Source organism: Triticum urartu, chromosome 1 (assembly GCF_003073215.2).
Source record: "Triticum urartu cultivar G1812 chromosome 1, Tu2.1, whole genome shotgun sequence".
Classification (NCBI taxonomy): Eukaryota; Viridiplantae; Streptophyta; class Magnoliopsida; order Poales; family Poaceae; genus Triticum; species Triticum urartu.
Genome location: NC_053022.1, coordinates 58,422,786 through 58,444,669, shown reverse-complemented (window position 1 = coordinate 58,444,669; position 21,884 = coordinate 58,422,786). Strand labels below are relative to the sequence as shown.

The following is a 21,884-nucleotide window of genomic DNA, read 5'->3' as shown; positions in this document are numbered from 1 at the left end:
CTTAGTCTCGGGTTTGGGTTCAACCTTGGGTTTCTTCACTAGAGCAGCAGCTGAATTGCCGTTTCATGAAGTATCCCTTCTTGCCCTTGCCCTTCTTGAAACTAGTGGTTTCACCAATCATCAACAATTGATGCTCCTTCTTGATTTCTACATTTGTGGTGTCAAACATCACGAACATCTCAAGGATCATCATACATGTCCCCGATATATTATAGTTCATCACGAAGCTCTAGCAGCTTGGTGGTAATGACTTCGGAGAAACATCACTATCTCATCTGGAAGATCAACTCCCACTCGATTCAAATGATTGTTGTACTCAGACAATCTGAGCACAAGCTCAACAATTGAGCTTTTCTCCCTTAGTTTGCAGGCTAAGAAAATCGTCGGAGGTCTTATACCTCTTGACGTGGGCACGAGCCTGAAATCCCAATTTCAGCCCTCAAAACATCTCATATGTTTCGCGACGTTTCAAAAACATCTTTGGTGCCTCAACTCTAAACCGTTTAACTGAACTATCATGTAGTTATCAAAACATGTATGTCAGATGTTCGTAACATCCACAGACAACGTTCGAGGTTCAGCACACTGAGCGGTGCATTAAGGACATAAGCCTTCTATGAAGCAATGAGGACAATCCTCAGTTTACGGACCTAGTCCGCATAATTGCTACTATCAACTTTCAACTAAATTTTTCTCTAGGAACATATCTAAACAGTAGAACTAAAGCGCGAGCTACGACATAATTTGCAAAAACCTTTTGACTATGTTCAGGATAATTAAGTTCATCTTATGAACTCCCACTCAGATAGACATCCCTCTAGTCATCTAAGCGATTACATGATCCGAGTCAACTAGGCCGTGTCCGATCATCACGTGACACGGACCGACTCATGCTCGACCTTTCGGTCTTCTGTATTCCGAGGCCATGTCTATGCACATGCTAGGCTCGTCAAGTCAACCTAAGTGTATTGCGTGTGTAAATCTGTCTTACACCCGTTGTATGTGAACGTAAGGATCTATCACACCCGATCATCACGTGGTGCTTCGAAACGACGAACTGTAGCAACGGTGCACAGTTAGGGGGAACACTTTCTTGAAATTATTATGAGGGATCATCTTATTTACTACCGTCGTTCTAAGCAAATAAGATGTATAAACATGATAAACATCACATGCAATCAAATAGTGACATGATATGGCCAATATCATATAGCTCCTTTGATCTTCATCTTGGGGCTCCATGATCATCTTGTCACCGGCATACTCATCGACATGTAAGTTGTGATTCCTTTGACAAGAACATGATCAATCTCATACATCACATATATCATTCATCACATCCTTTTGGCCATATCACATCACATTGTTTTACGTGGCTGCTATGGGTTTCTAGCAAGAACGTTTCTTACCTACGCAAAACCACAACGTGATATGCCAATTGCTATTTACCCTTCATAAGGACCCTTTTCATCGAATCCGATCCGACTAAAGTGGGAGAGACAGACACCCGCTAGCCACCTTATGCAACTAGTGCATGTTTGTCGGTGGAACCGGTCTCACGTAAGAGTACGTGTAAGGTTGGTCTGGGCCGCTTCATCCCACGATGCCGCCGAATCAAGATAAGACTAGTAACGGCAAGCATATTGAACAAAATCAACGCCCACAACTACTTTGTGTTCTACTCGTGCATAGAAACTACGCATAGACCTAGCTCATGATGCCACTGTTGGGGAACGTAGCAGAAATTCAAAATTTTCCTACGTATCACCAAGATCTATCTATGGAGAAACCAGCAACGAGGGGAAGGAGAGTGCATGTACATACCCTTGTAGATCGCTAAGCGGAAGCGTTCAAGTGAACGGGGTTGATGGAGTCGTACTCGTCGTGATTCAAATCACCGATGATCAAGTGCCGAACGCACGGCACCTCCGCGTTCAACACACGTACAGCCCGGAGACGTCTCCCATGCCTTGATCCAGCAAGGGGAGTGGGAGAGGTTGATGAAGATCCAGCAGCACGACGGCGTGGTGGTAGATGCAGGGCGTCACAGTAGCATGGCTTTGCCTATACTACGAGAGAAAGACGTAACGGGGAGAGAGGGAGGCGCCAGGGGCTGGTGTATGAAGTTCCTCCTCTCCCCCACTATATATAGGAGGGCCAAGGGGGGTGGTGCGCCAGCCTAGGAGATCCAATCTCCTAGGTGCGGCTGCCCAAGGGAGGTTTCCCTCCCCCCCAAGGCACCTAGAGGTGCCTTCCACTAGTGGGACTCCTCCCATATGGAAACCCTAGGCGCATGGGCCTATAGGGGCTGGTGCCCTTGGCCCATATAGGCCAAGGCACACCCCTTACAGCCCATGTGGCCCCCCGGGACAGGTGGCCCCACCCGGTGGGCCCCCGGGACCCCTCCGGTGGTCCCGGTACAATACCGATAACCCCGAAACTTGTCCCGATGGCCGAAACAGCACTTCCTATATATAATTCTTTACCTCCGGACCATTCCGGAACTCCTCGTGACGTCCGGGATCTCATCCGGGACTCCGAACAACATTCGGGTTACTGCATACACATATCTTCATAACCCTAGCGTCACCGAACCTTAAGTGTGTAGACCCTACGGGTTCGGGAGACATGCAGACATGACCGAGACGTTCTCCGGTCAATAACCAACAGCGGGATCTGGATACCCATGATGGCTCCCACATGTTCCACGATGATCTCATCGGATGAACCACGATGTCAAGGACTTAATCAATCCCGTATTCAATTCCCTTTGTCTAGCGGTATGTTACTTGCCCGAGATTCGATCGTCGGTATCCAATACCTTGTTCAATCTCGTTACCGGCAAGTCTCTTTACTCGTTTCGTAACAAATCATCCCGTGATCAACTCCTTGGTCACATTGCGCATATGATGATGTCCTACCGAGTGGGCCCAGAGATACCTCTCCGTTTACACGGAGTGACAAATCCCAGTCTCGATTCGTGCCAACCCAACAGACACTTTCGGAGATACCTGTAATGCACCTTTATAGCCACCCAGTTACGTTGTGACGTTTGATACACCCAAAGCATTCCTACAGTATCCGGGAGTTGCACAATCTCATGGTCTAAGGAAATGATACTTGACATTAGAAAAGCTTTAGCATACGAACTACACGATCTTTGTGCTAGGCTTAGGATTGGGTCTTATCCATCACATGATTCTCCTAATGATGTGATCCCGTTATCAACGACATCCAATGTCCATGGTCAGGAAACCGTAACCATCTATTGATCAACGAGCTAGTCAACTAGAGGCTTACTAGGGACATGGTGTTGTCTATGTATCCACACATGTATCTGAGTTTCCTATCAATACAATTATAGCATGGATAATAAACGATTATCATGAACAAGGAAATATAATAATAATCAATTTATTATTGCCTCTAGGGCATATTTTCAACATTTTCCGCCTAAGTTAAACGGTTACCAAAGAGAACTTGCTACACTGTGTAGTTCAAACATAGGCAACCTGCCTTGATGGCATGTTAATAGATCACTTGGGGGCTTCCTGTTTAATGAACATAGCTACATGTTTACCCTTTTGATCGGCTTGGACGCCAGGTGTATTCACCAAAACTCCAGGTTATCCTGCCTTTATAAGTCTGCCACTCCGACCAGGTAATCTTGGAATGACTCACTGTACTCTTGACAGTCAATCTTACAAAGACCCTGAACTTGTCAAAGTTAAAACGGTGATTGGTCATGTGTAAATCTGAGAACAGTTTAAAATAGTTTGGTTTTTACTCTAGGCTTAATTGGTTGAGGTTTTAGGTTTGGGTATATAGAAAAACCAGTTTGGGTTTAACTGGTTACGGGCTCAAGGAGTTTGGGCCTAACCACTGAAAACTACTGGTTCCAACCCGGTTCCTCGCCCCGGAGCGCAACTGAGAAAGAAAAAAATATCGAGCCATCGAGGGGTCAAGTTGTCGCCTGTCGAGCTAACCTACTAACTCCCGAGCGGTCGAGCCCTCTACCGCCGCCACGGCGCCACTGGCGCCCACCGCCAACCACCGCCTCGTCGCCGTCACACCTCGCCGGCCTACGCCCTCTATCCCTCCACTCACAGATCAGTGCCCCCCTACTCCTCCTGCTCGCCTTCCTCGTCCCCTCCTTGACGTCCTTGTGGGCGACGTCGGGCATCATCCGGCTGCCGTTCACCGGGGCCTGCGCTGCGCCGGCTGACCCGTCATCTTCACGCACCCGGGCGAGGGGCGACAGAGCGGCCGGGAGGATCAAAGCCTCCACCTCCTACATGGGCGCCTCCTAAGTGAAGTTCGTCGAAGCCGGCGGCACCCGCGCCATCCGGCTCATCTACAACGAGCCCGCGAGCGCCTCCTCGAGGTCACTGCCTCCAGATCCCCACCTCCCTCCCCTTCGTCTGAATCTTATTCCTTAATTTAGTCTGAATCTTAGTCTGTGTCTGAATCTTCTTCTTAGTTGACTTAGTCTGAACCCATGGAATTTTCATCATCAGATATAGATTGTTGATGGAAGTGCACTGCACTCTGGAACTGAATGAGCATCTGTCATATTTCAGTAAGGATGTGCAGGCTGGCATCGCTCTAGTAAATAATATGGCATCTGCTCTCTTGTTTACTGAAAGAAACATGGCAGAGATGCATCCACCTGCTCATTCAGACTACCACCCTAATAATGGACTGACCTTTGCCTTGTTCCTTAATTTTTTGTTGTTTCCCAATTCCCATTATATTTGCTTGCCTTGTTTCTGAAGCATGCAGTCAGTCCTGCAGTGTAGGGTTCATAGAGAGAGTATCCTCATAAGTTCTAAAAATTGTGTCTTTTCAGATCAAGGTATAGGCTGACTACTACCGCCATGAGAACTCGGTGACATCCATCATCGGCAGATGGCGTCACGCAATCCCGGCTTGGAATCGATTATCACCCTTAATTCAACTCCGTTTGTTATTACCTCTGTACTTAAAGTGTTGGTAGTGCAGAATATGTAAGTTGTCAAGTGTAATATTTGTGCTTCAGAATCTGTGTTTTGTACTAATACATGTTATGAAGTTGTCAAGTGTTCATCAATTTAAGTGTGGGTAGTGCAGAATATGTAAGCTGTCAAGTGCAATGTCTGTACATGTTATTAAGCTGGTGCTATGCTTTTAGCTATCAAGTGCAGGATCGTTCATATAATGAGCTGTACATGTATGGGTGGGGAACTGATATAGAACCATAAGCTAAAACCATAGTTCCTAGAATGGGATAGTTTGGTTTTGGGGAATTTTCCATGTGGTTTAGTTTGGTCTGGGTACCAATGCCAATTACGTGGGGTTAGTTTGGTTCAGTTTTCAAAACGTCATCACATGGGTTCAGTTCAGGTTTGGTTTGGTTACCCACCCATTCTCAGATTTAGTCATGTGAGGCCAGGCTTACATGTTTGAATTAAGGATTAACTCGGTGGTTGTGCGGCCCTTGAATAGCACTTGATATTGAGGCTTGGCAGCCTATGAAGGCCTTGTTTTTATGATTTGTATTTGCTTTGAACATTTTTGGATTCATCTTTGTACCATATTGATATATGGTTTAAAATTGATGCGGGCCATGTCGCCTTGATCCTTACGATTCATATTTGAATCTATCCAGAGTTTTGATAACCCGGCCTGGCTTTGGACGATAAGTCACCAGTGTGCTTTGATTATGTGCTTGGAGTCCTGCACTCAAGTCTTTGGGATGTTACCCTTGCTGCATATGGCGTTGTAAGCTAGCAGTATGAATAAATTGCACAGGGTGTTGCGCTCTAAGTCTTGGGGCTATTACCCTCACTACATATGGCGTGGTAAGCCGGCAGTATGAACAAATATCATAGGTATGCTATTTACTTGTTATGAATATATGAGGTTTTGATAAACCCGCCCTGGTTATGGACTATACAGTCACCAGTGGATTTTATATGGGGCATTATGACCCGCCCTAGGGTAAACCGCCAGGGCACATGTTATCTGCTTGTGTGTAGGGAATATGATAAGTATGATCTGCATGATTGATGATATCATAAGCATAAGCACCAGATCTTCAACATCAGATCAGCAGTTCAAAAGTGTTATGCAAATAAACATGCACGATGGCATGGCAGATCATGGTTTTTCATCTAGCCTATTGCATGGCTCCCCAAGCCCAAATGTCAAGTGTTTTTTCAAAAGCACAATATGATGATGCAGATTAAAGAACTGCCCCATTGATCAAGTCTCCTTTTCTTGGCGGGTTGAGGCTTCCGGTTCATCCTGTGCCGGTTCTTCTTCTTCCTCCATCGTCCGGAAGTTGGGTGATGACCAATTGATGCCAGTTAAGGCTTGAAACTCAGCTTCGTCATCGATAAGTTCAGACGGATTAATTTCAGGAGCAAAAGTATGCTTACGGATTGGAGGGATACGATCCACAACATCGTAAGCCGGCGTCTTCATCTTGGAATTATCTGCTGCGTAAGCCGCTTGATATCTTGAAAGGTCAGTCTCTTCTGCAAGTTTACTCACTAGTGGACACATCTCTTTTACGTAAGCAGCAAAATCCTTTTGATCAGAAGGATACCCGTCCTGTTTGAAACTGGGGCAGCCAGTGGCCGGCTCGGCTGGGTCTAATTCTGTCTACCATATCTTCGCCCGGCTCAAGGCAGTTATAGCACCGGCTCTAGCAAATGACCGCTTTATTTCTTCAATCTTTGCGGGCAAGACAGAGAGCTTGGTTAACACATCCCTGATAAGAGACGGTGCTTGCTTGGTGTGTGAGATGGTGGCTATTGAGCGTTGAGCACTTATATATAATTGCTCTACCAGTGTATAAACCGCCTTTAACTTTACCAGCCTATCTTGACCAATATTGGTACTCCTGGGGCCTGTTCAACAAAACACGTAGTTAAGTCGCCAGGCAGGTTAAGAAGTTAAGCATTGGAAAAGATCACAATATCTAGTATTACTTACCAAAGATAACAACAGTCATCTGGGTAATATGGCATTTTAAACCGGTGAGCTCTGCGGTGACCTCTTGTAAAGAAGCTTCAGCATTTTTTGCTCTTTGCACCAAGGCAGTTTTTTCTTCAGCCCAGGCGGTTCTCTCTGCATCAAACCCAGTTTTAAGATTTTTCGTCTCATCCAAGCTAAATTTGAACTTGGAGTCAGCTTTTCGGGTCTCTGACTTTTGCAATTCGAGTCTGTTCTTCAATTCAGCCAATTGAGATTGAAATTGAGTGGAGGCATCCTGTAAAGCAAGAGGTTGGATAAGGATCGACAGCTATTCACAGTACAATATAGAAAAAGTCCCAAGCCCTTTGCAAACAATAGCACTTGGCACTTGGGGGAAAATGGGTGCAAAAGTTCTTTTATAGATCAGACAAATCCAGTTCATCTTTTTTCAAAGATAACCCGGCCTGTGAGGGCTATGAGATGAGATTTTATTCGGAGCATAATTTAACTGATCCTGCTCAACTTTTTTCAAGGTAAGCCGGTTCATGGGGCTATGGCTCGAAGTTAGTATTATGATATAATGATTGAATTCTTTGCCATAGTCACTAAAATCTTTCCTATGACTAAGACTTGGGGGCTGAAGGAATATATCTTAAACAGACAAAGTAGAAGTTTTGTACCTCATATTTCTGGTGCATTTGCTTGACCATGTCAATCTCAAGATCACGGCTAGTGTGCACTTGACTGAGGTAGCCAGAGAGTATTCACTGATTCCCAGATGAGAGTAATTGGCCATATCAAACTTGACCTTGCGCTTCTCAATCAGTTCTTCCTTGGCAGAGTGTTTGGCCAGGATAGTGGGGTTCCTCGGCTCTTGAAAGCCAGTGCCGGTGATCAGAACATCTTTAGTATCTTGTTCAGAAGGCTTGGTTGGGCTTGGCGGCTTAGAACCCACAGGGTTAATATTTACATGGTCGGTGAAGGTGCCAGGGTTCTCTGGTGGCGGGTCATCAGCAAATTCCTCCGGGTGTTGCACGGAGGCCTCAGACACTGGTGCTTGCTTTTCCGGCTCATGAACTTTTGGGTATCTTCGGCCGGTTTATTTATTTTCGCCTTTTACTAGGCTTTGCTATCCCGCTGCAACAAAAGGTTGGAGAGGTCAGCATATGTCTACGAATATTAAAATAAAAAAGTCAAAGGTCATTACCCAGGGGCAGTCTTGAAAGTTGGCAGCTGGGTCTGAGATGAGTCGCCAGAAGAGGAATGAGCTGTTCCCTGGTAGTTCGAATCAGAAGGAGTAAGTGGTTGGCGAATGAGACCCGCCTTTGGATAAAAGGAGTTTGAGTTCTGAGGCACCTCTTTTCAGCGCTTGCGTGGGACTGGTGTGTTTGTTAACCTGGAGGATAGCTCTCCGCCTCCGCTAGTCTGAGTTAGGAGCTGGTTCTCATGTTGTTGTTGCTTCAAAATAAAGTTGGGATCCAAGTAAGCTAAGGGGTGAGAAAACCTTACTTTTCGGGTTACTTGTCGAATTTTCTGTCTTGGCAAAGGCTCTGAGTCGGATGAAATAATAGTTACCTCTTCATCACCTGCCTAGCTGGTCTCCGCGTCGTCCTGATAGCAATCAGTGTCAATAAGATGATTGAAAAAAGAGCCAAGAGAATCAAGCTCTATCTCCGACTCATCATCATCATCATCATTCAAAGTGAATGGCTCTGAGGGGGTTGATTTCTTCTTGTTCTTCTTGGAGGCCTTGGTCTTAGTTCTGGGCTTCTTGGCTATTTTTTCCTTTTCGTCGTACTTCTTGTTCCAAAAAGCAGATCCAGCCTGCATAAATTGCAAGAACATAAGGGATGTGCAGATTATGTAAACAATGAGCAAAGCTAGAGAAAAATGGAGAGCTTACATCTGGTGGCAGGTTAAGCTTGCAAAAGGGGTTCAGCCCCACCTTGCTGCAGCTCTCCAAGCTTTCCCCGAGAAGGGTCTTGGTCATGTCATTAATCGCTTTATCAGACAAACATATCTGGCAGTGGCGATGCGGCACTACAAAAAAATACACTTCTGTGATGATACGTGTTTGGCACAGTAGGTCGCTTTTTTTGTCATGCATGTACATCCATGACAAATTTATGACAGAATCAAGATAGTCATACCTGTGCTGCCGTAGAAGTGTTCCATGACATTACCAAAATTATCATCACGGAAGTGTCCACTTCCATGACGATAAATCGCGCGTCACAGAAGTGCTTTCGTCAAGGGTGACCGACACATGGCATCCACCATAACGGAACACCGTTAAGCTATCGGGTCGGGTTTTGAATCCGATAACCCGTTAACAGCCCCGACCAATGGGAAATTTCCACGTGTAAAATTCTTATTGGCCGGACGAAACACGTGTCAGCTCGTCAGTGGGTCAGATAGGCGCCTATGATACGTCGACACGTGGCATGGCCCAACAGAGGCCCATTCCTGTGAAAAGGCCGGCCCGTTTGACTTGGTCAAAAGGTGGCGGGCCGGCCCATGGAAAGCCTGTTAACGGCCTGTTAGCATATAGCCCATTTACAGTCCGCTAACCCAAGGCCCGTTACGCCCTATCCAAATTAGGCCCAGTAGCGTCATCTGGGCCATCCAATATGATTCCAGCCCATTTTCACTTCTGGCCCATGTATGGCCCATGACGTCTTTCGGCCCATATGAGGCCCTATGTAACTCTTGGCCTATTAACGGCCCGTGGTGAAACTAGCCTGTAATGAACAGTGTATCACTTTATACCCATTAACGGCCCGTTATTCCGTTGGGCCGTTTCCAGCCCATGTTATCTTTCGGCCTTCTCAGAGCCCATTTATTCTTGGGCTCATTTCCAGCATTCGTTTACTTACGGCCTATTAACGATGGCCCGTTACGGTCGGCCCATGAACGGACGATTCCAACTCTAGCCCGTTTACGGCCATAATGCGGCCTGTTATTGGCCCATGTTTGGCTAATCGATCATACGGCCCGTATAAGGCCCATTGATGATACGGCCCGTAGAAGCCCCATTGTTTCTACGGCCCATAGAAGGCCTACTGTTTCTACGGCCCGTAGAAGGCCCACTGTTTCTACGGCCCGTAGGAGGCCCAGTGTCACTACAGTAAATATTATCCCATGGTTATTGTGGCCTAGTTTTAAAAAATAGTTTATTGCAGCCACTAGTTAACCGTGGAAAAAGAACTACAATGACTACAAGCAAACAAATAAACAAGACAACAAGGAAATAAATAAGGAAGCAACTAACGCTAGGCTATCATGGCTATTACACATATTACATCCACTGGGCATCAAAGTTCGCCACCAGTGCAAATATAGGGAACAAAGCAGCATATCATATACACTGGCCATCAAAATTGGCCACCAGTGCAAATAAACGCGGCAACAAAACAAGAGCATAACTGAAACAACTTCAGAAGAGCTCAAGAAACGTTATCCTGGGTATCCACCATGCTGGCAATAAGCTTAGCAAGCTGATTAGCTTTGTCCTGTTTGGCGCTAAAATCCTCCAATGCTTGTTGTTGCACCAGAAAGTATGCATCTGAATGCTCCAGGGACTTCCGTAGTCCTTCCGCTTCTTGTCGCAGCACAGCTGAACGATGTCTTTCAGCTTGTAGTTGAGACTCAAGAAACCAAACTGATTCAGACAGTGAGTTTGAATAGCTTGTGAAAGCGGTAGTGGCTAGTAACTCCAACACTAAACCAAGACAGGATGTGTCACTATCCCGAACCTTATCTGCATTACTTCCTTTACTGTTGCTTAATAAGGCACTCTTCCCCAATATTTTTTCAGCATTCTAAAAGAAGAAACAAGCAGACACATAACAAGTTTAGCATGTACTAGTATATGAAACTCATTTCGGTGAACCAGTTCATTAGTAAGGTGGACAGGATTAAACTACCAAGTCTTCTATTGCCAAGTACTAGTACATAATAAAAGCATCAAACAAACATATATCTGTGTCCTATGGTAGCAATGGAATCTTAAATTAGAACAGTTGTTCTTCAGGTTTAGGCACTTGTTCTACATGAACAGAGTACAGTAAGACGCAAGAATATAATACTTAAAAATAGAAAATGAGCTCATAGACCTTACCACATTCTTGGTTCGGGACCAGTACAGAACAAGGCATTCCCAGTCATCGTCCAGTAAATGTGTCTCGGGAGAACGTAAGGGAATTTGATGAGTTTCTTTGCCGGTGAAGTACGTTTTCTTCAGGTAATTCCGATACTGCCACCACGGGTTACCTCATCCTGAGTTTTCAAATCGGTCCTTCTCTATAGAGAAAAATGGGAAAATTTGTTGTATTATAACCATCATGGAGGTAGGATGTATGGGACGAAGCAAAGTAATTGCCATGAATAACCTTACTTACACATAACTCCTAGACAAACACCTACAACTGGCATTTTCCTTCATCTTCAGTATAATATTTCCAAGATGGGAAGATACGCACATACGATTTAACAACATCAAATGCGATAGATGCTAAACTACGACTAGCTGGTTGTTCTTCCTCCACAGGAATAGGCGTACTAACTGGTGGAGTTGGGGTTCACCGTGATAGTACTGGCCCTTTGGGCACTGGAGCTGCCTTACTAACTGCTCTTGTTTGGGAGCTCTGTGGTGGAGATGGTGCTGTGTCAACAGGAACTGGGTTACTATCGGCTGGGATTGGGGTTAGATTGGGTGAAGCTGGTTCTCTGTCCATCGTAGTACGGGGTACAATCTGCGAGAGTTTGGGTTATGTGTGGTAGGGCTGGTTCTTGTGCATGTACAACCGGGGTGCTATCTCCACCAAGAGGTAGCACTGTTTTATTTGAAGACCGTTTTTTTAGTCCGCTAGATACTGGCATCACCCGCTCTAATTCAAATGGCTGATAAACAGGAAACATAGTTGAATGTACAGACATTGTATGAGAGACAGATGCAATAGATAGTGTTGGAAATATGAGCAATTTACCAAATGATTTTATTAACAGAAATGCTAGATAAAGCATGACTAATATAGTAGAGATAAAACAAGTGATGCGTTCTGACAGAGAGAAGTTAAATAGCTTCTGCATATATGAACCGTAGCCTATCATATCTAAAGCAGACAGTATAGCAAGTAGCATATATGAAGTAGAACCTATCATGTGTAGGACAAGGACTAGAACAAGGAACTGCAGCATAACCTTTAACAGGAAAGACAAGAACACGTACGGGATAGCAGCAGCAGAAGAGCTGGACTTGGGGTCGGTGTCCTCACCTGCCATGTCGTCGAGGAGGTCGTGGATGTCGGGGAAGAAGTCGTCGTTGGGGAAGTAGTCGTCAGCGACCGGATCGTCCGTGATGAATCAGCCAGTAGTCACGCTGAGCGCTCCCCAAAAACCTTATCACCTTCTCCCGTACAGGACCCAAAAGGTGCGGTTTCGGAGGCCTACTGTCCCGACCTGCGGTGCACGCCGCAAGATGGGATGAGGAAGAATGTAGCAGCAGCGTAGTGGTCGGAACTTTGTGGCAAGAGGAAGAGGAGCTTCTGTTGTATCTCTCTGGAGAGGAGCGACCTCTCTTATATAGGCACAAGAGAAGGACGTGAAGAGGCTGCGGCAGGAGGTGAAGCAACGAAGGGAGACGAAGCAAACAGGCAGCGGCCGAAGAGGCGCACCGTTCGAATTCAGTGTCCACTGCAGAAAATGTTTCAACTCCCACGTGACCTTTCGTATACCCGTCGTGCGTGGCAAAAATTTAGATATCGGCTCCGCTCATTCCCGCAACCCGCGGCGCGTCGTGACGAGGCGTGGCGTGGAGAGGCGGGCGGCGGAGGAGGAGCGCGCGTGGATATCCCTCTTGTTCTCATGCTCGTATAAGTGGGGAAAGAACCTCCCTTATAAGGAGGTCCAACTCCCACTAAACTAGCAATGTGGGACTAAACTTTACTAGTATCCCTTGCCTTGCACAAATGGGCTAAGTGGGCCTCTAGGATTTATTAGGAATTTCTGAAATAGTTACTGGGCTGCCCAAAATAGACTAAATTCCAGCAATCCCCCACCAGATCCCAAAGGCACACAGAAATTTGCCTTTGGTTCCAAAACACTGTTTTATATACCGGTACTGCAGTGGAGACTGTTAAGTTGAACTTCCACCTAGAACTCTATGCTACACTAGTAAGCAACTTGAACAGTGGACTGGGCCTTGAACTGTAAGTTTTCTGCGAATCTAGCTTCACATAAAGACTTGACCGATACGTGGCTACCGTGGATCTTCCCCGCGGGTGGAGCTTATGCGTCATACTCCGTGACCTTTCATGAGTTTACTAGAGAGAACCCTACTCTCATAGATTGCGACGTTTGACAATCAGACTCACATAGGTGTGTTCTTCAAAAGATGTTCTGCAGGATAACATCTTTGCTTAAATAAGCCACTTAGAACACATTAAGATATACATCAACCTGCCATGCAGATTAGGAGAGTATTGCATCTTCATGGAGTGGTATTGTGAATAGTAAGGATACTCTCCTCTCAGTTGACCAATAGCTTGTCTTCCACATCTAATTCACGGGATCTCCGATCACAAAGAATAGGTTACCACTGTGAACAACTCATATTGTGGGTCTCATACCCATCTCCCTTGATGCATTATCTATCACATTACGTGATATACCCTTGGTAAAAGGATCTGCCAGATTTTTAGATGTTTGGATATAATCCAACGCAATAACTCCGGAGTTTTTCATTTTCCTGACAGATTTTAACCTTCTCTGAACGTGTCTTGATGACTTCATGTTATCCTTTGAGCTGCTCACTTTCGTGATCACAGTTTGATTGTCGCAGTTCATAAGGACACCCGGTACAGGTTTCTCAACAACCGGCAAGTCATTCAAGAGCCGGCGAAGCCAATCTGCTTCAACCGTAGCTGTATCTAGTGCTGTGAGTTCTGCTTCCATTGTTGACCTCGTTAAGATGGTCTGCTTGCAAGACTTCCAAGAAACAGCGCCACCTCCATGAGTGAATACATAACCGCTCGTGGCCTTTATCTCATGAGCATCTGAGATCCAGTTTGAGTCACAATACCCTTCAAGCACCTTTGGATGCCCGGTATAGTGAATTCCATAATTTGCAGTGCCTTTCAAATAACGCAAAACTCTTTCTAGAGCTTTCCAATGCACATCTCCTGGTTTTGAACCAAACTGACTCAGTTGGCTAACAGCAAAAGAGATGCCAGGTCTTGTAGCACTGGCTAAGTACATAAGCGAGCCAATAATCTGAGAATACTTCAATTGGTCTCTAGCAACTCTTCGATTCTTTCAAAGCAACACACTAGCATCATATGGTGTTGGAGAGGGCTTGCAGTCACTATAGCCAAAGCGACTCAAGATCTTTCCCACATAGTGAGATTGAAGCAATGTAATCCCACCATCATCGTCTCTCAACAACTTGATGTTCAGAATGACATCAGCCACTCCTAAATCCTTCATCACAAAACAACGAGATAGGAAATCCTTGACTTCCTTAATAACATTCAGATTGGTTCCGAAAATCAGTATGTCATCAACATACAAGCACAGGATAACTCCCTCGCCCCCACCATGGCGATAGTACACACATTTGTCAGCTTCGTTTACAAAAAAGCCTATAGCTGTTAAAGTTCTTTCAAACTTCTCATGCCACTGTTTGGGTGCTTGCTTAAGTGCGTACAAAGACTTCAGCAACTTGCACACTTTCCCTTCCTGACCATCTAGTACAAACCCATCTGGTTGTTCCATATAAATTTCCTCGTCCAACTCTCCATTTAGGAAAGCAGTCTTAACATCCATTTGATGAACGAGAAGACCATGCGAGGCAGCTAGTGAAAGTAGAACTCGAATAGTGGTCAGTCGAGCCACAGGTGAGTAAGTATCAAAGAAGTCTTCACCTTCCTTTTGGGTATAACCCTTAGCCACGAGCCGAGCCTTGTACTTTTCAATAGTACCATCAGGCCTAAGCTTCTTCTTGAATACCCATTTGCATCCTATAGGTTTGCACCCATAAGGAGATCAGTTATCTCCCAAGTTTCATTCGCCAAGATGGAATCCATCTCGCTACGAACCGCTTCCTTCCAGTAGTCAGCATCTTCAGATGCATAGGCCTCTGAAATAGAACTGGGAATTTCATCTATGAGGTACACAAGAAAATCATCACCAAAGGACTTTGCAGTCCTCTATCTCTTGCTCCTAATAGGAACTTCATTGTTCTCCTCCACGGGACTTTCAAAGTGTTCCATCGAAATTGTAGGTTCGGTAATTGTAACTGGTTCCTGATTCGATGAACTAGGCATCTCCTGATTAGATGAGGTAGCCATATCCTTCATGGGAAAGATATCTTCAAAGAAAGTCGCATCATTCGACTCCATGATTGTACCGACATGCATGTCAGGTACCTCAGATTTTACAACCAAGAATCTATAGCCAATTCTATGAAAAGCATATCCCAGGAAAACACAATCCACAGTCTTTGGTCCAAGCTTCCGCTTCTTTGAAATTGGAGCATTGACTTTCGCCAAACAACCCCATGTTCGCAGATAAGAGAGTTTTAACCTTTTCTTCTCCCATTCCTCGAATGGAGTTATCTCTTTGTTCTTTGTGGGGACTCGGTTCAGGACATGACATGCTATCAATATCGCCTCCCCCACCATGCCTTGGAGAGACCCGATGTGTCTAACATGGCGTTAACCAAATCAGTTAGAGTACGGTTCTTTCTTTCGGCCACCCCGTTTGAATGAAGATACACACGGCAGTATCTAGTGGAGTCATCAATTAACGTCAGGAAATATTTCTTTCCACCTTTTGTCAACACACCATTCATTTCACATAGATCTGAATGTATGAGCTCTAGTGGTGCAAGATTTCTTATTTCCGCAGTCGTGTGAGACTTACAAGGTTGTTTAGCTTGCACACACACTTGACACTTAGATCCCTTGACGGTGGTGAAACTAGGGATTAAGTTCAACTTCGCTAGTCGCGACATGCAACCAAAGTTAACATGACAAAGACGTGAATGCCACACATTGGATTCACTATTGTTGCAAATATGATTAACAACTTTATTGCAAACGTCTGATAAGGATAAACGAAACAAGCCTCCTGACTCATAGCCTTTACCAACAAAGGTTCCATACTTGTATATTGCAAATTTATTTGACTCAAAGACAAGCTTGTAGCCATCTCTACACAGAAGAGATCCGCTAACAAGATTTTTATTGACGGAGGGGACATAATGCACGTTCTTCAGCCGCACAATCTTCCCCGAAGTAAACTTCAGATCGACCGTACCAACACCACGAATAGAAGCACTTGAACCGTTGCCCATCAGCACAGTTGAAGTCCCTACGGTCTGATAAAACGAAAACATGGAAATATCACCACATACATGCACATTAGCACCCGTGTCAATTAACCAGTCAGGAGAATGACATACTGAAAGAATAGTGGGAAATATACCATACCCAGCATCCTTCATGTCAGTGTCTCCAATGACAACATTAGCGGTCTTGCCGCCTTTCCCAGCATGACGCTTGTCATAGCGATTAGGGCAACTAGGAGCCCAATGATCAGGATCCCCACACACATGACAAGCACCTTTCTTCTTGCCATTCTTCTTCTTGAAGTTCGTGTGTTGCACAGCTTTGTTCTTCCCATCAAACTTTTCTTTTCCATCAAACTTGCCGTTGTTCTTGAACTTGTTGGGCTGGAAGTTCCGCTTCTGTACCACATTGGCACTAGATCCTCCCTCAATACCTTGAGCACGTGTGTCCTTTGCTCTTGCCTTTTCTTCCACATCAAGAGTGCCGATGAGATCCGGGACGGAAAACTCCTGCCTCTTATGCTTCAGCAAGGTAGCAAAGTTCCTCCATGAAGGAGGAAGCTTAGTGATGATACCTCCGGCAACAAACTTGTCCGGTAGCATACAACTGAAGTGCTCAAGTTCTCTAGCAAATGACTGTATCTCATGAGCTTGCTCAACCATGGAGCGCTCTTCAGTCATCCTGTAATCATAAAATTGCTCCATGATGTACAGCTCAGTGCCAGCATCCGAGACCCCAAACTTGGCCTCGAGTGCATCCCACATATCTTTTCCATTATCAATTGACGCATAAGCATCAACTATGTTCTCACCAAGAACACTCAAGAGAGCAGCCTTAAACAGAGTATCCATTTTCTGAAAAGCTTGTGCCTGTTGAGCATCAAGCTCTCCTTCAGGTTTGCCGAGAGTGGCGTCATAGCAACTCATGGTTTGAAACCATAAGAATGCTCTCACACGCCACCTCTTATAGTGGATACCCTCAAACATAGGAGGTCTCATGGAAGTAGCAAAACCACTTGGGGTAAATTGCCTATGATACGGTTTTTGGATTGTTGGAAATATGAGCAATTTACCAAATGATTTTATTAACAGAAATACTAGATAAAGCATGACTAATATAGTAGAGATAAAAACAAGTCATGCGTTCTGACAGAGAGAAGGTAAATAGCTTCTGCATATATGAACCGTAGCCTATCATATCTAAAGCAGACAATATAGCAAGTATCATATATGAAGTAGAACCTATCATGTGTAGGACAAGGACTAGAACAAGGAACTACGGCATAACCTTTAACAGGAAAGACAAGAACAGGTACGGGACAGCAGCAGCAGAAGCGTTGGACTTGGGGTCGGTGTCCTCGCCTGCCATGTCGTCGAGGAGGTCGTGGACGTCGGGGAAGAAATCATCGTTGGGGAAGTAGTCATCGGCGACCGAATCGTCCGTGATGAATCAGCCAGTAGTCGCGCTGAGCGCTCCCCAAAAACCTTATCACCTTCTCCCGTACAGGACTCAAAAGGTGCGGTTTCGAAGGCCTACTGTCCCGACCTGCGGTGCACGCCGCAAGACGGGATGAGGAAGAACGTAGCAGCAGCGCAGTGGTCGGAACTTTGTGGCGAGAGGAAGAGGAGCTTCTGTTGTATCTCTCTGGAGAGGAGCGACCTCTCTTATATAGGCACAGGAGAAGGACGCGAAGAGGCTGCGGCAGGAGGTGAAGCAACGATGGGAGACGAAGCGAACAGGCAGCGGCCGAAGAGGCGCGCCGTTCGAATTCAGTGTCCACTACAGAAAACGTTTCAACTCCCATGTGACCTTTCGTATACCCGTCGTGCGTGGTAAAAATTTAGATATCGGCTCGGCTCATTCCCGCAACCCGTGGCGCGTCGTGACGAGGCATGGCGTGGCGAGGCGGGCGGCGGAGGAGGAGCGCGCGTGGATATCCCTCTTGTTCTCATGTTCGTACAAGTGAGGAAAGAACCTCCCTTATAAGGAGGTCCAACTCCCACTAAACTAGCAATGTGGGACTAAACTTTACTAGTATCCCTTGCCTTGCACAAATGGGCTAAGTGGGCCTCTAGGATTTATTAGGAATTTTTGAAATAGTTATTGGGCTGCCCAAAATAGACTAAATTCCAGCAGATAGTGTGGAAAAAAGAGGGCATGAAATAGTTGACATGTATATTGTTTAACTAAAACGGATAGCATGACATAATTTCACATATATGATGTCTATCTAAACTGGATAGCATAGCATAACATAATTCAAAGATATGATGAATAACTAAATAGGATCGCATGACATAATTCACCTACATGTTATCTAAGTAATCAGGATTGCGTCATTTAATTCACATGTGTGATTTATATGCTAAACAGAGGGCATTCGATATGATGTCTGAACTAAGAACATGGTGTTGAATATTGTGTATATGATGTCTAAACTATGCAATGCAAGACACCGTATGCATGATATGAGCAGTATAACCATGCCAAGTTAGAGCATACACCTCAGTGGGGGAATAGGACTGGTCATCTGTCTCTGAATCCATCTCTGAGGAACTATCGGGACCCAACAAGAGATCTGCTTCGACAGGTAGCACTGTCTGCTCTCAAGGCCTTGTTTTCACTCCAGATTTTTCCATCTCCCACCCAAATGGCTGATTCACAGGAAGAGTAGTTTAATGTACAAACATTGTCGACAAATGGAAATGTAATGAAGAAAAGGATGGGTAAGATATCATTCAAATATATGATGCCTGGTTAAACAGGATGGCATTGCACATTTCACATATATTATGGCTGGCTAAAAGACATGAGACTGCATAATTCCCATATATGATATAGAAACTAAACAGGTGGCATTAGAGAACATGTCTAAACTAAGCAGATGACATATATGATGTCAAAAGTAGGCACTGCAAGGCAACATTTGCATGATATGACTAACATCATCATGCCAAGGTAGAGCAAACACCTTGGGGGTAAATAGGAGTGGTCAGCGGCGTCCGAATCCGCCTCAGAACAGATATCTTCCTCTGGATTACAATCTGGAGAGGGGTGGGGAGGGTTTGTCATTGAACCCACCATGGAGCGATGTCTGCATGACATTGTATTGCCGCGCAAAACTCTTCTCTTTTTCTCTACATGTTCAGCATGATTGTGTGCAATATCTGACATGCATACGAAAAAAATATGGTGAGATTATGTAAGGAGAGCATGCAGAAATTTAGAGTGATGGTAACAACTAGTGGATCGATGTTTTTCCGTTGAACCAAAATAGCCCTAATGGATCGACGTGAATGTATAGTAATAAGTGATGCAACAAGTGTACAACCTCTTTGCCGTAGCCGTGTCGACCTCAACATCATTGGGTTGGTCGCTGAAGCAGTTGAGGCAGAGGTGGCTGTCGGAGGTGTGGAGGAAGATCTGAGGAATCTGTAGATGGCGTCCAGGGCACTGCTCTGTTGTGATGGATCGTTCTGTCGTTGGAGCAGCTCCGGTGAGCCGTAAGACGTCAAGGCTGAAGCAGCACAAGACAAACATCGTCAATCTCAAGTGGGATTCTAATAGCATCTCCAATAGATGATGTAAAATTAACATCACCAAAAACCACCTGACTACAACAGATGAGGTAAAAACTGTTGACGCTGAACTTAAATGTCGAAACTGAAATTTACTATGGAATCTGAATGCTACTGTCGAAACTGAACGCAATGGTAGCAGAGAGGCACTTGACATGTAGTTTAGGGAGGGCCTGCAGTTCATCTTCAACCTGCACCCCCCTGAGCCGCCAGCCACCACCGACCGAACCGCCGGCCCCAGCGCCGCCTCGCCGCCCCGAAACAACACGCCACCGCCGCCCCAGCCAGCCCTCTAGCCCCCCCACCCTGAACCCTAAGATAGATAGTGGGGTACCTCTCCCTCGAGCCCCCGTCCCCGCTGCAGGTGGTTCTTCCTTAACTTCGGCGAGCCCCCCAACCCCTAAAAATTGACTGACCCAAAAGTCGATTCAGTCGACTGAAGTGTGCCTTAATCGGAGCAGAGCAGCAGCACGAGCGAGGGGGAGAGCTGCAGCAGCAGCTGGGCGAGCGAGCGATCGAGCGAGAGCCGGTGCAGCAGCAGCAGATCCGGCTGGTATGGACGCCGCCGCCGAAGGGGCCTCGCACTGGGGGAGAGCCGCCGTGGAGATGTCGCCCGCGGCGCCGGCTTCAAGGTAGCCGCTCCATGATGGTGCGGGATGGAGCACCGTCGGCGCCGGGAGGTCGAGTTAAGGAGAAGGTGCGATGCGATGAGTGTACAACCTCTTTGGTGGCGCCGAGTAGGCCTCGGCTTCGTCCAAGGAGTCTGTGAGGATGATGCGGTTCCGGTGGAGCAGGTTAAGGCGGCGCTGTGGGGATGGAGCAGCCGCGATAGACGAGGCGGCTCCTTGGAGGTGGAGGACGGGGCGGCTGAACCGGCGGGACGGCGAGATGGACGACAGATCCTCATCCGGGGAGGTGGACAAGGGACGTCGAGCTGTTGCGGTGGATGATGTCATCGGGGAAGAGGCTCCGGCTGGGCAGCGGTGATGTGGCGGACGAAGGAGGGTGGGGTTTCGCGGCTGGAGCGGAGGGGTTATGGCGGCCTGGGATTTCGAATGGCGAAAAGGGGCGATGGGAGGGGTGAAGCATGACTTAGGAACGCGCTTGTCCAAAATGTAGGGTGTGTTACAAAAGTACCCCCCACCGATTTGAACTAGCGGCCCTTTCGGCTCAGGGTTAGAAGGGGGCTTTCGCGTGTCGGGATTTGGCAGCTGGAGGGAGTTTTCGCGCGCGTTGTAATTTCGGGATAGCAAGGTGCGGGTTGTGAAGGCGCCAGTTTTGGGAGCACGATATCTGAATTTTCGGGATATAACAAGACACGGGTTGAATTTTAGGGACAAGCCTAACGTGTAGTAATATTGTACTTGTACGTACCAAATCAATTCGCACTTCCCTCAACCAAAAAGAAAATGAAAAAAATAAAACTATTCACACCACACAAAGAGAGAGTCTTGCCCCGTTTTACTATACAAATGCTATTCAAAGCTACACCCTCCTTCCATCTATATAGGGCCTAATGCGTTTTTCGATGCTAACTTTGACCAAATATTAGAGCAATGATATATGACATGCAACTTACACAAAGCACACCGTTAAATTCATCTGTGAAAGGTTGTTTCAATGATATAATTTTCACGTTGTGCATGTCATGTACTATTAATCTTGTCAATAGTCAAAGGCGGTCTTAAAAATCTCATTACGCCCTATATAGATGGAAGGAGGGAGTATGAATCCATGTTATGTCCGATTAAAATTTTTCGCTTGCTGTATAATGCATGTAACCTACTCATACCAACATTTTAGTGCATTCCAAATGTCTATACTACCTCTGCAATTCGAACTAAATTTGAATTCGTTTCTTTATTTCAATAAGAATCTACAATCATGATTGTTGCCAACTTCAACCATCATAGTTTCCTTGCTATCCGCCAGATATAAATCAGACGGCCTATAATGCAGCATGGCAGGCACACCATCATCAACAACTCCTTTATTT

At 45.8% G+C, this 21,884-nt stretch overlaps 1 long non-coding RNA gene across 1 annotated transcript; it reads left to right on the top strand.

The window, feature by feature from the left end:
* The first annotated feature begins 3,928 nt into the window (after positions 1 to 3,928).
* LOC125556513 lies at positions 3,929 to 5,094 on the top strand. Its single transcript, XR_007305124.1, has 2 exons — positions 3,929 to 4,384; positions 4,850 to 5,094. It is a non-coding gene; the product is annotated as an uncharacterized LOC125556513 (long non-coding RNA).
* The last annotated feature ends 16,790 nt before the right edge of the window (positions 5,095 to 21,884 follow it).